This window comes from Parasteatoda tepidariorum, chromosome 5, assembly GCF_043381705.1.
Source record: "Parasteatoda tepidariorum isolate YZ-2023 chromosome 5, CAS_Ptep_4.0, whole genome shotgun sequence".
Taxonomy (NCBI): domain Eukaryota; kingdom Metazoa; phylum Arthropoda; class Arachnida; order Araneae; family Theridiidae; genus Parasteatoda; species Parasteatoda tepidariorum.
In genome coordinates, this window is record NC_092208.1 from 42517397 (window position 1) to 42538645 (window position 21249).

Below are 21249 nucleotides of genomic sequence, written 5' to 3' on the forward strand. Positions count from 1 at the left end.
TCTACATAAGTACAATACTATGTCTTTGATGATAAAATACTATGTCTTTGATGATAATATATTATGTCTTTGTGCTAGAACATTGTGTTCATTGGCGAGCGAGCGCAGCGAGCCATGGTTCACGGCGTGAACCACATAGGATTGCGTAGCAATTCTCGGGGGTTGGCGAGCGTTCGCGAGCAGGGGGCGGAGCCTCCTAGTTTCATATTAAGCTCTTTCTCTCAATTTATAATCAATATAAAAAAATCATTGATATTTTAATTTTAAAAATATTGATAACTGTAGCAGGTAAAAAATTAAAAAGTGATGTCAGTTTTATAACTTATTTTAAATAAATAATCATTTTTAATTGATTTGTTTAATCAATTTTATATTTACTTGGAAGAATTTACTATTATTAATGATTAAAACAAACTAAAGCAATTTAATCGTTCCTAATTTTGCTACTACTCTTTAAATTTTTCCACAACTTTATGAACATTAATGTACTTAAATTGTATCAGAGAAACGAACAGGAATATTAGATATTTTTATTAAATAAATGTAATTAACCGTAAGTTCTTACTTCTACGAAACTTACTGCAGTTTCTGAAAATATTTTTCCTAGTAATTGAAAGGTATACTATTTTAATAAAAAAAAAGAAGATCAATCATTAAAGATTCCTTTGGATGAGAACCTCTGCTCTACACTACTATAATTTAGACCGAGAGCTTAGATGATGGTAAATCACCCATCTAGCTCCCCAACAGACCTGCCATGCATGGACTATCCGAATTCTCAAAAAGAGCCTGGTAGATTGCATAAGAAAAGATTCCGAACTACTAAGATCGTTCTAAAAAGTGCAATCAGGGAGAACACTTTATGAAGGCTTAGTTGTCTCATAAAATACCATATGCAATTTTCCCAACTGCTGTAAATTACCAACATTTTTCAATTACTAATGGGTCACGTTTAACCAACTATGTGTGGTAATTCAGAAAATGGTTCAACACGACAACACGAAGAAAAACCACAGTATTGCGAAAAGGAAAAGCGTTTTTGGAAATATTTTTTTTAATATTTTAAAACTTACTCCAGCGCTCTATTAAAAATTTACAAAAATGGAGAATTTTTTTTATGATTTTTAAATATGTATTATTTCTTTATTATTTATATTTGAACCATATAATACTTAAAGACGATCCACTCTGACGTCATCACAACGCTTTTCCTAAAGTTTCTCGTGTTTATTGTTCTTGTTTTTTCATGTCAGAAGATTTTTCAGCATGTATGTAGAAATATAATAAATTTTCTGATGAACTCAAAAAAATTTTATTTTGACTTTCATTTCCATTATACGCAAAACGTATTTCTGACATATTTTTATTTACTGCTGTTTTTTGAAATCTCTCATATATTGAATTCTACTATAAACAGAAAACTTAAAAAATCTATATTAATAACGCTTTTCGCAATTTTTTCTTTGTTTAAAAAGATTGATGGAACATGTCATTCGTGTTAATATGTAATTTATTCTACATTTAAATAAATTTAGGAACAAGAAAAAATTGTTAGAAAGTAAAATGTTTTAAATAAACCGTAACTTACTTCGCAAAATGTATCTTTATCTTTATTAACCCAGTTCACCTCATTGGGAAGCGAAAGCTCTATCCCCTAAGCCATCGCAGCTCATCATTCATAATTAATAACTTTCTTCCGCATAATTATATCAGCAAGGATCATTTTTATTAATTTTAAATTTTAGTTATCATTTCGTTTTTCATGACGACAACACAAGCGGTCTTACCGCATCAATAAAGTTACACTGACAAAAATTAAAATCATTAGCAAAACAATATTCCTTCCATAAAATTTTGAACACAATGAAGGTAACCCTTAAGAACAATCAACCTGCATTAATGAACTTTTTACTGTGGAACAGAGAGATACTAGACTTTGAGAAATAATGTGTTTAAATGTTATTCTAATACCGTTCAAAAAGTTCGAAATATCGAATTCTGTGGATGGGGTGAAGACGATTTTTCGTGGTATTCAGCAGATAAAGAATGAAGTAGAATCCATTACAGAGTTGAATATGTATGACAACAGTTTTAACGTTACTGAATCCAACATAGATGATATTCTGGAATATTTAAATTATGTGTAGCTTTCCTTTGTGTTTTAAAAATTATCATTTTGTTGCATATTTTGAAATACTCATGAATCAAATATCTTTAATTTTCCCGGTAATTTTTGTTCTAAACTTAATTAATGTTTTTTTTTTTTTTTTTAAAAAAGTCCTTCACGTGTAAACAAATATTGTAAAAGAAAAATCAAAGATAATTGCATTCAATATATTCAAAATAGTTTTTGAAAAGTCTATGCTGTAAAAATTGATACAAAGTTCTTGATATCTATCTCATTGTTTATAATGTATAATCGATATTTCCAGATATCGATATTTCCCGATAAACGAGTGTCCGATTTTATTATCGGTGTATAAATCGATCCTTCGATTTTCGTGCAATTTTGGGGTTTAAAATGTTGATTTAAAAGCCGTTGTTAGATTTAAGCTTTTTTTAATAAATTCTAAAATTTAAAAGTATATTATTCTCTTATTTTTACCAAATTAATTGAGAATTATTTGCGACCTTTTAGTGGTCAAACAGAGATAAAATTGTCCAACTGCTCCTTCAATGTAGAAGATTGTGCACCCCCCCTACCTAACCATACTGAAACAATGTAATAATATTAACAATAGCTTTTTTCTGTAAAACTTCTTAACAATGTCATTAATTGAAAAAATATTACTTTTTAATTGTTCAGAAAATAAGACGAAACAAAATCATTGTTTAAAACGTTAACAATCACATTGTTGAAATATATTTCTGCCATTCCAAAGCTTGCATTTGGGGCGATAACTTGATTTTTATTTAAGAGTTATTAAAAAGCGATTTTGATTCCATTATGGAATATTTTCAACGGATAAAGCGATTTTTCGCTAATTTGTGCTGCTGTGGCGGCGATGGTGATGTTGATGGTGGTGAGGATGATGATTTGGAGTTTCAGGTAAATGGTAACATTCCTCATACAAATACGAAAGCTATTAGCGTTCTGGCTAAACTAGTATTTCAGTCAGTTATTAGATTCGCCATAAATTAAAAGTGATATACAGCCAAACATCGGTGGTTGGCTTTGATCAAAATTTTTTTATTTAGTCGAAAGGCTCTAGTCTTTTTTATAATCACTTTATGACTCTCGATAAGGCAAAGATTTTTCTATTCTTGTACTTATATTTATTTAAATAAAGTATTACAAACTAATAGATTTTTATGAAATGCTATATCTTTTAGGGTATTTAAGTTTTTGAAGGTAATAATTTTTAGGACAATTTTTTCCCGAATTTTTTTTTCAATATCTTACCCTTTATGTTTTAATTCTGTTTACATATTTATAATTATACTTAATACTTATTGTAAATTGCATCTCAATTATCTTAATATGCATCGATATCTTTTTATACAATTGATGTACGTTTAAGGATGAAATATTTGAAATTAATATCTTCTCACTTTTAAGTAATTTTCCACTGCTTTCTGCAAAAACATAAAAGGAAAAGAAAATGAAAATAAAGCACAAAAATAAGAAAGGCAACAAATTGCAAATTTTTACTCTATCAAGTTTCAAATACAAACACATTTCAAATTATTATTATTTAGCAAAATTATTTTGATCATTTCATGCTAATGTAATCCTGAACAAAATTAATCGTTTTGATTTAGCTTTGGATATTTCCGATTGCATTTTTGAAACTTCTTTTATTGTTTTTTTCTCGTACATACTTCTATGAAATGAATGCAAAATGTCATCTTTATTTCATTTATCTTTCAGTCAAATAATTTTGCTGAAACTTCGAGTTGTGAGGAATCAATTGATTCGAGAGAGGAGTTTTCATACAAAGATGGTAAGTCACTATTTTTCTTCATAAGTCTGTTAATTATTTAATGATCCTTTGTAAAATTTGAATACGAAGACAGCTTGCACAATAATCAGTTGCGTAAATTGTAGCATAATTTCTTTATAATATGGGAAACAAGGAATGATAACAATCAAATATATATATATATATATCCCTTGATCCCTTGGCTGGTATCAATTATCTGTCCTAAAAATTCTTGAGAAAGTCTTAGAAAATCTCGCGAACTGCTCTTTGAAATTCTGTACTTCGAATGAACATGTAGCTGGATAGAAAGTGATTAAAGTGACATAACAAATCAAATTCTACTATTCACAAGTCATGTGAATAATGAGAACAAGACAACACTGTAGCAAAAAAACTAAGTCTGCATTATCTATTGCTTTAAATTAGAATGGGCATCGTCTTGCAGTTCAAGAACTTCATGGCTGTTAGCCCAGGGTGGTTTGTGAACAATGCGGTGAGGTGGACACCTATCATGTCCGCATATCATGTTTACCGAGATTAGCTTTCAGAAATAAAATCATGATTTACAATTTATTTTCCAGGGTCAAATATCAAGCGAAAAACCTTAGAAACCACAGCCTAGTGGCTAATTCATTGATTGTATTTTTTGAGTACATTTTTAACATTAACTGTCGAAGAATGCTGCAGCAGCTTAATTCATTTAGAAAGATAATTCCCTAATCATATCTTACCGAATTGATTGGTTTAAAAAAAAAGGCGCAATGTATTAATTATTCCCCCTAATAGGAGGGGGATATGTTATGCACAAAATCACTTTCTATTGATATTTTTTTTATTTTATTTAAACGACTTAAAACTCCTCATGCACGTATAACATGAGGCTTACAGTTGTAAGTAAAAAACAAAAAGAAGAAAAATTTGCAAATTTACATTAAAAACAAAATTCTGCAAGGCCGCAAGACTTTCAATACTTTTGACCAGTTCTGATAAGACAGGTGGCCAACAAATAGAAAGACGTCTCAAATCAGTCTTTAAATTCATTCGGGCACTCGCATACAGACTACAATAAAGAAGAATATGTTCAGCATCTTCATTTCTATTGATATTGGGCATTTGTTTTACACTAAGTCAATTTAAAATAATAGCAAGTAATGGAAGTGACATATTATTTAAATCTGTCTGTGGAAATATATATTTTTTTGCAAATTAGTTTTGAAATAAAATCAAGATCATGAATATTGTTAAGGTTTTAAATAAAAATTAAGATCTTTTATCCAAACGATTGACACGTAAAAAATTTCTACGTTTCAAGTAAGAAATATGTTAAGGTATGTTTTTATTAGTATGATTTCCATGTTTGTACTTGTTAAAGGTTTTTCTTTCATTTCTTTTTATTTTCAAAAAAGGCATCAGCATTGAGATAAGTTCGAATGAAAGAACTAAAGCTGATGCAATTGAAAACTATGATGGCTTGGAAGTTCTGAGTGATCAAGAACTTTTTGACATGCTTGGTGTCAATATGAGACCAATGTTGGTCGATGAAATAGAACCGTCAACTGTGGATAATTTTACCAGCTTGGGAGAACTGTTGACGGATGATGAGCTGCTTGACATACTTCAAGTCAACTTAAAATTGATGTTGACTAATAAACCTGATCAAACATCTGTGGAAACTTTTGCTCTTTCTGGAGAAATGTTGACGGATGCAGAATTGCTTGACATGCTCGGTGTCTTTGGTGGGCCACAGGAAATTTTAACTGTGACTAAAAAAGAGCAATCTGTATCAGAGAAGGAGGTTTGCATTGCAATCGATCAGAAAGATCCCATTGCTCAGGTGACAAAAAGTATTGGCTTTATCATGGAACATCTAGCTGATGTATTCATTGATTCTAAAAAGAGAGGAAGCATGCTAGTGGACATCAATGATCCTAAATTTGATGTTGTGGTAGACACGTTGGGGCTTACAAATCCATGCCAAATTGCATATTTGGATTTGATATTTGATGTCTCTAAAGAGATTTTGGTGGATTTATATCAGTGAGTAAAACATTTCTGTAACATTTCTTAACTTAAAATTGAAAGGCTTGTGTCAATAAAATATTACGTATCACTTTCAAATCTTTTTGAAAAATGATTTTAGTGCAAAATGCTACAATTTTCCTCTAGGAAATAAAAATTTTTTCTGCATTGAGATCTTAACTAGTAAAAATACTGTAAATTTGAACACTTGTCTGGAAGAACTACAAAGGAACAAATGGGTGTTAAAATATTACAGCTTAAATTGCCCTAATCCTGCAACTAGATTTAAGGGTATAGTTACAGAAGATCTTTACTGACCTTTGCACCACAAGAGAACGTTTATAATTAATAATAAAATATTTATTAAACAACCAATATTTATATTTTTTTTTATGCTTGGCAGCTTTTCTTATTTTTAATATTTAAAAATGCACAGTTATGAAGACAAAAAGTACAGGGCCAGAAAAACGAATTGTTCTTTTTGAAAAAGAACTTTAATTAATAATTGTATAAAGAAAAATGAAGACAAATAGATAAGGAAGACACAAAATTTAGGTCTCTAGTATCAAACAAGAATATTTATGTGTTCTACTGCTTTATTTAAGTTTTAAATATTTAACTTTTTGATCAAACTGGTCCAAATTGGTTGTTGTAAAATGAAAATACAATACTGGGTAACGATAAAAATTGAAAAGAAGAAAGAACATTGTTATACTTGATTCATACATATTTTCAAAGCTTGTCTTGTAAGATAAATTTGCACAAGCAGACATACTGGAACATTTAAAAAAAATTCGTAGTTGGAGACGATCACCAATGTCAACAATCCCTTACTTTCATCGTAACTCATTAAAAATGTTTTATTTCATTCATAGATTTAAACTGTGTCATGTAGTTAAAATACTTTCCTAATAGTTATCTAATATCTCCTTAGAGAGACACAAGAAGTGCCTCAACCATGGCTGAAGCCAAAAAAGTTGACTCCAAAGCCAACTCTCCCATGCGATAAAAATAAAATATTGCCCGTGCTTCAGAAAGAAGTGGAAAAAACTTTAGGGCTCTTACCAAAAGATCAAACAAATGCATGGGAAAATAAGAGACCTCCGTGGTCCGTTATGAAACTAGGATGCAAGGATAGAGACCTTGTGGATTACATTTTGATAGATGAGATCAGAGAGGAAGAGCCAGATTGGATCAATTATGATCAAGAGGAAGTAATGGTTAAATCGCAAATAGCCGATTCCATATTAGATCTGTTGATAGATGACACCATTACGACTCTGAAAAAAATAGAGGAAAATATCAATGGTCCAACATCTAGCTTTCCTTGATTTGAAGAGCATGTTGTAGTAAATTACGTTTCTATGTTAAACTGGACTTGATAAATGGACCGGAACTGGATTTGATAAATGGACTGGAACATATTATGATCAAGATTAAGAAGCGGTCGTATTCTAAACAACCGAGTTCTAACTTGATCTTTTAATTAGAAAGTGATTNTGCACATAAAAAAAAAAAAAATGTAAAAAAAAAAAAATGAAGTAATAAAAAAAAACAAAAAAAATAAATCTGTCTCTGTTTTTCCTTATTTTAAGTTTTCAAATGAGTAGTTAATTTGGTACATTTTCTTTTCGCTCAACCAGGCGAAAAAGTTGTCAATGTAAAATAACCGAGCACAAGTAATTTCAACTGTTTTTATTATTATTATTATTTTAAGTGACAACCATTTTAGGAAGATTTCCCTATCGTGATCTGCTGCAGAATAATTGTCAAGTCTTTGAAACTCCCGGGTTAACCTTAAAAAAAGATATTAAAATGAGAACAATTTGAAGGATATAACTAGTAGCCTACCCTGGGCAAACTTATATACACTTTTTGTAAAACAAATTTGCAAATTTAGAAACCATTTGCAGCGACATATCACAATATGGAAATATCATCGCCATTTTTAATAATTAATATGAAATAAGCAAAATAATTGAAATTACTTTAGCCAACGAAATGAAAAAAGAACCGTTTTGTTAATTTTCCTTGTTTAACAATCAGTTTCAAGCAGCAAAAAAAAATTCGCTTTAAAGAAGCGACAGTTAATACCCATTATTGTGATATTGACGTTATTCAACAATTATTTTTGTTAGTATAGTATTCTGTTCAACAGAAAGAAAAAAGTTCAGAGGAATTAAAGTTAGTGAAAAAATATTTTTTTTTTTACTTTTTATTATTTAAAGAAAAAAAAACAATTTTTTTACCAATAAAATTTAATAGTTTGTTATACAACAAGTGTGTTTCAATAAATAATAAGAGAACGAAAAGAGTAACATATTAATTAAGTAATTATATGCAAGAGTAACATATTAACACAATCTGCAGAAAAGAGTAACATATTAATTAAGTAATTATGATACAAATAAAATGTAAAATGTTGTTAAAAGGAAGTAAAAATATTGCTGCATTAACAGTTAAAGATAGGTATTATATTCCTGCACAAATTGCTGCCTTGTGGCCAATTGTTGCCCTCTGACCATGAAAACTAATTGCAAGATCTACCTGGTGGTATTCATTAAACTTCTTTCCACTTATTCCCATTTTGCAGCATTATAAATGAAAATTCCAAAACAAAAATTTTGATAAGGAATAAAAAACACCAAACGATAAATTGTTTTAACATACATATTGGAATTACAATTAAATAAAAAATAATATAACCCGGAGCTTTCCTGTTAGTAAACAGAGGAAAATTAAGATACAACGAGAACATATTAACGTCCTAGAAAACAAAAGTAAAAAAAAAGGGGCATCTGAATGTATGTTAAAATAAATTTTCGTTAATGTACAATTTCATGGCAAAGCGCTTTAATATTTGTTAAAGTTTCGGAATTGATTTGTTGTGCATCTGCACCGAATGTTTGGAGACATTTTTCTCGCCAACTGATTTTGGTGAATTTTTTGCCCTCACTTTTGACACATGCTGAAAATAGAAAAAATACTGTAATCCTTTTGAATTTGAAATGCTCCTGTAATATGGTGATTTTCTTAACCCAAAACACGCATTTCATAATTATGCAATTCAAAAGTAACTGGAGTACTTAACAAATGTTATCTGTTGCGCAACTGTTTTCTTATGTGTAAAATTAAACAAAATATTGCAGCATTAATAATATCAAAGTTCTCTGGTATTATAGTCATTTTTTAACACAAAATGCACCAGGGTTTATTTATACAAATTTAAATGAATTCATTTATGTATCAGGATAAATTGGGAAATACTAAATTGCCTGTTGTTCCCTTTATAACATATGGAGACTAGATGTTCAAACATGGCAATAAGGCAGTCCATACTACATATGAGAGTTGGCCAAAAATGTAATCGATTACATTTTTTGATTACAGTAATCAATTACTTGTAATCATGATTCCAAGTAATTGCGATTACAAGTAATCACAACAAAAACGATTACGAGTAATTATGATTATAAGTAATCATAATATATGATTACATGTAATCATGATTGCATGTAATTTGATTACATGTAATTTGATTACATGTAATTATGAATACATGTAATCTAAATACACGATTACAAGACTATTGTATTCTTATAAATGATTATATTTTAGAGTAGATAATAGAATGTATTTTATAATGATACATTTTGCACGTATTAACATGTACTGCATTTTGTACGTATTTGTATACATACAAATAAATGTAACTAAAATGTATGTACATATGATTTTATCTAGTACATATGTTCAGACATTTTAGTTTCACACACATGTACATACACTTATATTGTAGGTATAAAATATATGTACGTATGTATATAGATAATAATTGCGTATGTATGTGCAAACAATGTAGACATGTACATTTATACACAATGAATATATACATTTTATACAAATATTTGTGTATGTAAAATGTATATCTATGTTCATGTACGCATGTATATACAAGTACTTGTGTTTGTACGAACATACATACATTGTCTGTACAATGCATGTCCCATGCATGCATGTGCAATGTATTTATAAACAGTATAATATATGTGCATATGGTGCAATGTATATATGTCCAATGAATGCATGTACATACATTGTACATGCGTACATACATTGTACATGCGTACATACATTACACGTATACATATGTACATTACATTTATGTCTAAATATGTGTACAATGCAATAAATAAAATGCATGTAAGTTAACTTTTAATGACTCAAGCAAGTTAAATGACAAAATCAAACGATATTTAAATTTAGTTTTCAGCTTTAATTGTTCTATATCATTTTGAAATTCTCTGAATAAAAAATTATTTTCAGGTATTTTCATGAAATGTTTGACAATACAGATTTATTTTTTTTATAACATAATGCATGATTCATAGAAATTTTTTAAATGGTAAGAAAAACGGTAAATTTTATGTGTGGAATTAATATTTAGAAATTCCAAATAAAATTATCGTTTGCTTTCTAAAAAATATGAGGTCGAGTTTCATATACCTTAGAATAATTTTAAAACAAATTTTAATAACTTTACTCATATAAATTTTTTTAATGTATGCACAATGTATGTGTATATTGTAATTACATATATTTAAATGTACGCACGTATTTGTACATTACTTGTAATTATGTACATGTATACGTTGTATGCACATGCATACATTGTGCATATAACTATTTTTTTGTACATCCATGCATTACATGCGCATAAGTATTAACAAAGTATGTAGTTATACAAGTACATACGTAAGTTGTACATAAGTACATACTTTGCGTGCACATATATCGATGTACATATAAATATGCATGTATACATGTACGCATTTTATTTACGCAACTATGTGCATATATTGTACCTTTAAATAACATTTTTACATATTGTACGCAAATACGTACAATTTTATATACAAACGTACATTGTATATACGTGCTATTATCGTAAATTTATACAATATATGCACTTAAGTACATAAAAGCATGCAAACGCATAAACATTATTTTCATATACGTTCATACATACATTGTCTATGTATACAAAGATACAAAACATTGCCTTTTTGTACAAACTAACATACATGCGTACATGTATCATAAATGCATAATTATATGTACTAAGCATATGCGCATTGCATTAAGTATATTACAATATAATTATGAATATTGTACGTACAAACAACGTTTGTGCATACATTGTATGTATAGGAATCGCAAATTGTACGTTCATGCGTGCGTACATTCTATGTACATAAAAATATGTAAACACATGAATACTTACATAAAAAATTTGACTATAGTATACAATCGTAATAACTTGTAATCGTATAGTTTGATTACAAGTAATCACAATTACATGTAATCAAATTACATGTAATCATGATTACATGTAATCATATATTTTGATTACTTGTAATCATAATTACTCGTAATCGTTCTTGTTGTGATTACTTGTAAACGCAATTACTTGGAATCATGACTACAAGTAATTGATTACTGTAATCGACTATATAATCATGATTACAGCTGTAATCAAACTTTGTAATCAAGATTATAAGCAATTGATTACTGTAATCAATATTGTAATCATGATTACAGCTGTAATACTGATGTTTGAAGTTTCGTATCATGATTACAAGTAATTGATTACTGTAATCAAAATTGTAATCATGATTACAGCTGTAATCAAAATTTTTGAAAATTGTAATCATGATTACAAGTAATTGATAACTGTAATCAAAAAATGTAATCGATTACATTTTTGGCCAACTCTGATATATATATATATTTAAATTGTTCTTAGCTTGCTACGCTTACGTGAGTAATTTATAACGAGATAAGAATATTTAATTTTTCGTTTGTAATTTGATTAATAAACCTTTGAATTATTTTAATTTCTGTTTATTTACTCAAATAACATTTTGATTCAAAGAAGGCATTATTTTTATAAATTTCAACACGAAATTTCATCGAGCTGCAAGAAGATATAATTCAGTTTTTCTTGACCTAAATACTTCTAAAGATAAATGATTTTCATTCAGCATCATCTTTCCTTTAATTTATTAAAATTTATAGCACTTGATTTAAAACGTGATCATGAAACTAAAATTAAATATTTTAAAGATAAATCCTTTCATAATTTTATTTGAGTCTAGCAATTCTTAAAAATTATAGCATAGTAAATGTTTTATTTTTAACGTTCCGGAACTTAAAATTATTTGAATTTGCTATTCGCTTTATAGATTACATTTTGTATTTTATTATGTATTTTTTTTTGCATTTTATCTTCTATTTTTTGTTTGATATGTTTTATTTCGTACATTTTTTACTTAATCTGTTCTATTTTCAGTTTAAATTTTTTGTGTGCTCCTTACTGAGGCTATTGTATTAAAATATTTTGCTTTGGCTGTATTAATACAATTTTAGAAAGCACTCCTCTTTGTGGATATTATCGCTTGAGCTGATGAGGAGATTATATATTATCATTATTTTGATCCCCAGCTTTTTAATAATTCTTTTTTAAAACAGTTTTAAAATATTTTTATTTAATAATTTATCTTTTTTCTTTTCATTAATCCTTATTATATACTGCAGTGTGTAGTTGAGAAAATTGATCACGACCAGCATCAAAGAAAAAACACAGCTCTTTTGTTTTACTATATCAAAGCAAGTAACTGAATTTTAGTAGCTCTTCCTCCTGATTTTCCATAAAATGTTAGCATAAAAGTTTTCAAAATAATGCATGCAGGCAACTTTTCTAAAAGTGTAGCACAGCTGTTGTAGATTAAAACTTTGAAAAAGTGGTATGCAAGATTTCTTAAAAGTTGGAGAAAACTAGTTATGATAGCTACAACTTTAATTAAAAAAAATCGACGAACAATTGTAGGACTTATTACATATAGGTATTCAAGCAAAGTGCTTGAATCCCCTTGACAGCTACCACACAGTCTGCTGATCTCAAAGAACTTATGCAAAGATAAATAATGCAAGATGGATGGGATAGGGGTCGCAGCGAGGCCCAGGCGCCCAGCTCATAAAACAAGATCAGATATATACTGCATCACTTATGTTTGTGTTAAATCACGAAAGGATAATTTACAAAGTGGAAACGAAGTAGTTTTGCTATCACTTTTTAAACTTTTGTATGGATTGCAGAAATTACAAAAACGTATTTTTACGCGACCTGCTTGCAATGTGTTAAAATAAAGATATTTCTTACATTCTTCTAAACTCTATTCTTACTCTATAGTGCACTTTTTTCAAAGACATAATAATTAATAAATTACCGATTTTATTTGCTTTAGTTTATTTCGGGGAAACAAAGACATTATAGGCCGGGATAGCCTGGTTGGTAGGGCTCTGGGCCCTTGTCCGAGAGTTCGTGGGTTCGAACCCCGCCGGCCGAAGACTTCCCGTGTAGTAAATGGTGACTGATGGGCGTTGAATCTGTCGAGTCGCAAAGTCCTCCATGTTCCCATAACAAATCAATACCTCTGGGAGTACTGGATCCTCTGGGGGAACCTCTGAATACCTCTGGGGGAACGATCAATCTCCAGATTGATCGTTCTCTGATTCAGGTCAAAATTAGGATCTGTGGACGAATGAATGAATGTATGTATGAATGGGTCCGCCCTATAAANCATAAATTTAACATTTAAGTTTAACCGCTGGGTGCCTCACGAATTGACTGCTGAAGACAAGAGCAAAAGAAAAGCGGCCTGTTTGGTTCTGCTCAGAGATCAAAGGAAAGAGAATATTCTGGACAGAATTGTGACCTGTGATGAAAAATGGGTATACTACAACAATACTAGCCGTAAAGGAGGGTGGTCAGCACCCGGGGAATCAGCAGGTTCGGTTGCAAGACGAACGCTAACTAACAAGAAGCTCCTTCTCTGTATCTGGTGGGATTGTCGTGGAATTATCCACAAGGAGTACCTGAAAAGCGAGCAGGCTATCAACAGTACAATATACAGCATTATGCTAATCAAAGTTAGCGATGCCATTCGCGAAAAACGAAAAAAAGAGTTCAGAAGGAAGGTGATTCTCTTTCATCAAGATAACGCCCGGCCACATGTCAGTGCAATGACCGGCTGGATCCTCTACACACTGGAGTGGGTCAGATTACTATCTGTTTTCACATTTGCAGCTGCATCTTGATGGCACAATCTTCCGCTCAAATGACGAGGTCATAAATGAGGTTGATCGCTTTCTGGACTCGCGCACCTCCCAGTTCTTCGCAGAAGGGATTGAAAAGTTGCCAAAACGTTGGCAGACTATTGTTGATTTGAATGGAGTTTACTATCCTCATTAACTTTGCTGATTTTCTATCTATTTATCATTTTACAGGATTGTTTTTCTTTGGCGGAAAATTTTTACTCAACCTGATAATACAAGATGGATGGGATAGGGGCCGCAGCGAGGCCCAGGCGCCCAGCTCATAAAACAAGATCAGATATATACTACATCACTTATGTTTGTGTTAAATCACGAAAGGATAATTTCCAAAGTGGAAACGAAGTAGTTTTGCTATCACTTTTTAAACTTTTGTATGGATTGCAGAAATTACAAAAACGTATTTTTACGCGACCTGCTTGCAATGTGTTAAAATAAAGATATTTCTTACATTCTTCTGAACTCTATTCTTACTCTATAGTGCACTTTTTTCAAAGGCATAATAATTAGTAAATTACTGATTTTATTTGCTTTAGTTTATTTCGGGGAAACAAAGACATTATAGGCTGGGATAGCCTGGTTGGTAGGGCTCTGGGCCCTTGTCCGAGAGCTCGTGGGTTCGAACCCCGCCGGCCGAAGACTCCCCGTGTAGTAAATGGTGACTGATTGGCGCTGAATCTGTCGAGTCGCAAAGTCCTCCATGTTCCCATAACAAATCAATACCTCTGGGAGTACTGGATCCTCTGGGGGAACCTCTGGATACCTCTGGGGGAATCTTTGAATACCTCTGGGGGAACGATCAATCTCCAGATTGATCGTTCTCTGATTCAGGCCAAAATTAGGATCTGTGGATGAGTGAATGAATGGATGTATGAATGGGTCCGCCCTATGAACGGGTGTGACGTATGGGTGTGGCAGAAGTCGAATTCTTGGCCATAGATGGCGCCACTATAAAACAAGAACAATCGCATCTCTCTGCCTAAACAGGCATACGAGAGAGAGAGAGAAAAAGACATTATAATCCACTGTTTACCAAGTTATTTTAGCAATATATATAGTTATCTACTGATCTGAAATTACGCATGTACATCGGGCCAAAAATGTCTTCTCTTTAAAAATCGATTTCTTCGGAACTGTACGACCGATTTCAAATTTGTTATCAAATTTATATTTTGTCTTTTAAAAGTGTTTTTTTAAAGTGATGTAAAAATTGTATGCCTTGCAATTTAAAATTTTTTCGACTATCATTAAATAGAATAACAAATATTTACCACCTAAATATTTTTGGATCAACGAATTTCATAATTGCGTGCATAAAATTTTCACTTCACTTACAAAGCTCTGCTATACGCAAAAAGTATAATTAACTTCAACGCTTTCATGACGGATTAAATGCTGTTTATGGTCCCTCCCTCTGCGCTCAGAGTTCCCCCGCATTATTAAAATTGAAAAAAATTGCTAATTCCTTTAAAACTTGTTTAATTTATTTAAAAAAATAATAAGTAATTGCAATCAATAACCACATCCACTAATAAAACAATAGAGCCCAGCGAATATACCACGGAAGACGAGCTATCTCGGCAGTTTTTCTGATCAAAATGCTGGGATCATACTTCTCAGCTTCGGCTACAACTTATACTTCTGGGATCGAAAATCCGAATCCGTCGAAAAAAGGTTATGTTTATTTAGAGAAAGTATATTTTTGTGTCTAATTTCCTAATTAAATATATCGCCTGCACTAATTAAATAGCCTATTAGAGGTCATTCCCTCGAACCATTAAGATTGAGTCCTAGAGAGTGAAGAGATCCAAAGATATTCAGGGTCTTGTCTTGTCTTGATATTTCTGCTGGGCACCTGGGCATGACATTCAGGGTGGTCCTTTTTTGCTCATTGTACATTTTTTTAAAACTAAAGTGGTTATTACAATAGAAGTTATATTAATTTAAAGTTAGTGCTAAATCTTAACCACTTGTTTTCCAAAAAGATACTTTTTTACAATACTGTAAAGTGATGCACTAATGCAACTTCGATAAGGAATAGGTTAACAACTTATAATAACAATAAAAAATTCCTCAGCGTTGTATTCTTTCGAAAAGAACAAATAAATCTGTTGAAAAGCAATTGTTTCTCTAATAAACGATCTACATTTGTCAACGAAAAGCGAAAGTGGAAAAAAAAATCTAGTCACGTTTAAGTCATTAACCCTGCCATAATTCAAAACTAAGTCATTTCTGCTTTAAAAGGAAATATAATTTGTTGACTCTGACTAATGAGATAGCTGATTACAATAGAAATCCGTAACTATGAAGTAAACTATTTTTGCTAGTATGTATAACACTTGGGAACAAATTTTTTGTTGTATTTATACAAATGCTTGATCTTGCCTAACTCGTTTCAAATCCAAATCGGATTTCAAATCTAAAATTAGTTTTGCTCCTGAAGCTACATAATTTTTTTAAATGAAATTTTTTGTCTAAATGTACAAGTTTAAAAACGTTATATATAACAGGGGGTCGCATAAATGTTGCACAAACTTTTATGGGAGTTAGGGCACATAATCAGGATTAAAATTGCTTAACAGCCAATTGCTTTTTTTGTTAAATAGCTATCAAATATACCCTGACACCTTCACTAAGTGCTTTGTCATTTATAAGATGTGGTAGTTATGAATGCATTATTTCTTTCTGAAATAGACTGACAGCAAAATATTTTAGTCACTACTTTTTATTTATTAGTAATAAATGCATGACGAGTCTCACTCTTCAAATGTACCCAAGGGGTAAAGAGGACGTTTCAACCAGTTGTAAAGATCTCAACTTGAGACGAGAGATTAAAAATTACCCTGGGGAACAAACGTTTTGTTGCATTTATACAAGAACTTGACCTTACCTAATTCGGGAGCGGGGATTTCAAACATAAAATTAGTTTTCTTCCGATAGATACAGATTTTTTTTCCAAACACATATTGTTAGTTTAGTTTATTTTTGGTACGAATGTATAAGTTTGTAAAGAAAGTATAGGATTATATAAGTGCATGTAAAAAATTTTTCTCTTTTAAAAATATCACTTAAGACAAAAAAAAAATTACGATTTTAATGCATTGTATCATAAATTGAAATATATTATCACCCTTTTCCTACTATTCCCTACGTAGCAGAGAAGTGGGGGCACTTATAATTGAATTTTAAAAAATCTTGGCTATTATGTTATTAAACTGCATAGATACTATTGCTTGTAGAGAGAAGCCGATTTCAGATTTGAAATCAGCGACGAAAACATAACCAAAATCCGTTCAAGAATCTCATGCAACAGAAGAAAGAAAATATTGTTCCCCAGCGTAATGAAAGATAAATAGATAAAGTTGCAGCGAAATTGCAATCATAATTTTGGACGATATTTTCATGCTTTAGCTATCACTTTAATTTTTAAAAAATTACATGGCGAAAAAAATTCTGTAAGGACAATTAAGAAAAACAAAATAGTAAATAGTCCCTTATCGTAGTACTCGTATTTAACTTACTTACATAGATAAAACAAGAAAATCTACATAATATATTATCAAGTAAATGATCATACTAGTAAATAGACTTCACTGATTAGTTTCTGTAAATACCATTAATTTACCACCATTTATTTACTGTTATTAATTTTACTAGTTTTACCTCTGAATCTGCCATTTTTTTACTATAAACTTTTCGAATATTTTTTAGTCTAGTACACTAACGGTTACAATTAACTTATAATTAGAAATTGCAAGCAAAATGCTGTCTATTACGCAAAAATTAATCAATTAATTAAAACAGGTAAGAAAATGAGAAATCCTCAATAATTTATGATCTAGTCATCATAATTTATGTCTAGTTCTCACGTTCTAAAATGCAATATTCAAAAGTAATTCGGTGGCTAAGCTTTAAATAATTTGTGTGAAGGATATGTAAGATACAGAATCAAATTCATGTAATTCGCCAAGTTATGGTACTGAAATTAGCTTAATGCAAATAAATAAATAATATAATATATAAATAAATAAATAAAAACTTTGATAAATATTTATCAACTTTATTTTATTTAATTTAATATTCACAAAAATATTTTGAGTTGTTCAGTGTTCATGTTTTTACATAATTTTAAAGCATTTAACTTTGAATAATCAAAATTTAAACAAAATCGATCGAAGCGCTTTTCGGAAAAATGCTTGAAAATCGCATTTTAAAACTTTTATGTCCAGACAACCATTTAATTTATTTCGATTATATTTTGTGTATTTTAATTTATAACTAAATTAAATAATTTAAAGTTATATAAAATTTTATATACTTTACAATTCAATATTTTTTTTGATAATTATCAAGTTAAATATTTCAATTATCAAGTTACGCATTTTAGAATTATTTTAATACTGGTAGAAAAAACTTTAAAGAAAAAATGTTATAAATAATCCCTATCGACAAAAATATTTGTAAATTAAAGATCTGTATTACTATTGAATTCCTGAAATGAATTCCTGAAGTTGATATAAAATTTACGCTAATCCTATAAAAGGACTTTTTTTCTAATGCCCACCTGGAGAGTGACCTTTCGTCATACAGACATCTGAAGGGCAGATTTGTTGGCCAACGTTGCTCCCACAGTAAGAACAGATAGTTCATAGAATAAAAGAACATCCATTCCTTCCCCGGGATTCGAACCCAGAACCTTTCTGATGCAAGACCAGTTCCTTGGCCCCTTCGCAGCCCGGTCTGCTTCTATAAAAGAATTGGCACCACTTTTTAAATTTTTCCAGACAGTGGCCACCTGGAATGCAAAAAATAAAGTTCTTTAAAAATTATTTTTGGAAAAACAAGTTTTATAATTTTGAGCAAAAGAATTTTTGATTCGTTCGATTTAACTTAAAAATACCAATGCGCACTATATAAATGTCATATTTAAGGTCAACCTCTACAACCATTAAGAGGGCACGTTAATACGCGTCCATGTAAATTCACGTTATGTAAATTGATATTACAACATTAGTCAGAACTATTTTGACGGAAATATAAAGTTTTAACTGAAAAGGAATTCGAATTCAATTTTATGAGTTGCTCAATTAAATTAGAGTTTATTTTCCACAGCGATTAAGCCGAAATTGAAATCGTAATTTCTTTTGTTTGCACATTTTTTGTGGGTCGTAATTTTAGATAAAGTTAGGTAATAGTTTCTCATATTCTAAAAATTGCCAATTAAAGGTCTCTTGCAAGTATTACATCTTTAATTTCGATTCAAAACATTGTAAATCCACTGCCTGCTAACCACAATTATCTAATACAAACAGTGCTCAAATTCACCACGAATCAAATAGGGGCTAAAGCGCAAAACTAGGACTTGATTCAAAGCGCTTTTGAATGATATATTAATGGTATTTTGATAATGGTAAACGAGAGCAAAATGCTCGCTAACTGAAATAGTTTAGCCGATGCGTTCTAATTCTCCACCCTGACACCAGATTATATGACTAGTGAAAGGTGCTACCACTGAAGACATTTTGAGTTTGTGAGCCAAAATATAAAAGAAGTTTTTTTTCCCTTAAAAAAAGGCTTGTTTAATCAGCTGGGGAAAACTTAAATCGTGAGACATTTTTATTTTTTACGATGTCTTTCGTAAAGTTTAACTTTCTCACCCCATTTTTCTACTCGAGCGTAGGCTTAAAAATTGATATGAATCAGCTTCAAAATAAACGGACATTAGCAATTGTAATATTTATTCGAGATAAGTGTTTAAACATGTTATTCAAATTCAAAGAGAGAGGTTTATAAGTGATAAGCATTAAGCATACTTGGCACGCAGTCACTGTTAATACTTAAAATGGCGCACTTCTTAGAGAGACAAATTATGTCACAAGTTTATTTTTTATATGACATAAGAAAATATGCAAGAAACACCTTACATAGTAGAAAATATACACATAAAACAAGTCGTAGTTTTAAAATTTTATTTCACAAGAACTGCAGAATCTTGTAGAATCATCTGATTCCATGCAAATTTTGATTTTCATATCTTAAAATTACGTAAATTAATTTGGTACGTGAAAAAAAATCACAGATCTTACTATTCGAATATATTTCGACAGTTAGTAAATTAAATGTATATACTTTGCCTATTATTTCTACATTTTGTTTCAACTGCCATTTAATTCCTGTCAAAAAACCAATAAATAATTATAAAATATGTTCTTTTAAATGGAATTATCTTTGGATAAACAAGTATTATAATTATGTGGAAACGTTATTTGATTCACTTCATTTGTTCTGGAGGTTGTGACTACCACTGCTATCTTGAGGGTCCATTAGAGCGATAAGAAATGTATGTTTATTAAGCGAAAGTACGTTTGTGTGCCTGATTTTGTAACTTAGAATAGTTTATTCTGAAATTAATTAGCATATTTGAAACCCTAATACGTGATTGTGTATTATTAAGTGAATATCCGACTATTAAATCATAAGTTATTAAGGTTTACTTCAACTGGTTAATTTATTACTAGTACATTTCAATCGCGTGATATTTGAAAAAAAGTTTCTTGGTGGTATTACCACGTATATTTTAACCCTTTCAAACAGCAATTTTCGATTGAAAATTTCAGACAAACAGGAAATTGGCAAGTGCGACCTTAGGAGGCATACTTTAGCTCTGGCCGCGCAGAAAGCCCATATCCCATGCGTCATGAAATGGAATAAAAAGTTGAAATGAAGGACAGTTTGAGTTCAGCAGTCTATGGGGTGGCTGTTACAGGTTGTTTAAAGAATAGTGATTGATAAACGCTTAAAAACAATCTGTTTTACATTTCTAGTGGTTTGTAACATCTGTTGAATTAGTATTCCCAGACTTTCTACACTACACTACCTTGGAAAAATGTTTAAATATTGAAAATAAATTTTTTTTTATCGGTAGTGACAAATCAATAATTCAAACATATTCACAGTAGTTTGATAGTAACTTCAGCCACCTGATTCTATAATGGCGCATCTCTTTTCAAGTTACTGAAGAAAAAAAAACGTAAATACTACTGAAGCACTCAGTAAAAAAAACCGATTCTAGACAAATGTAGTTTGTAAATATCAATTTTATTGACTCATCGACTTATGCATCAACTTAATT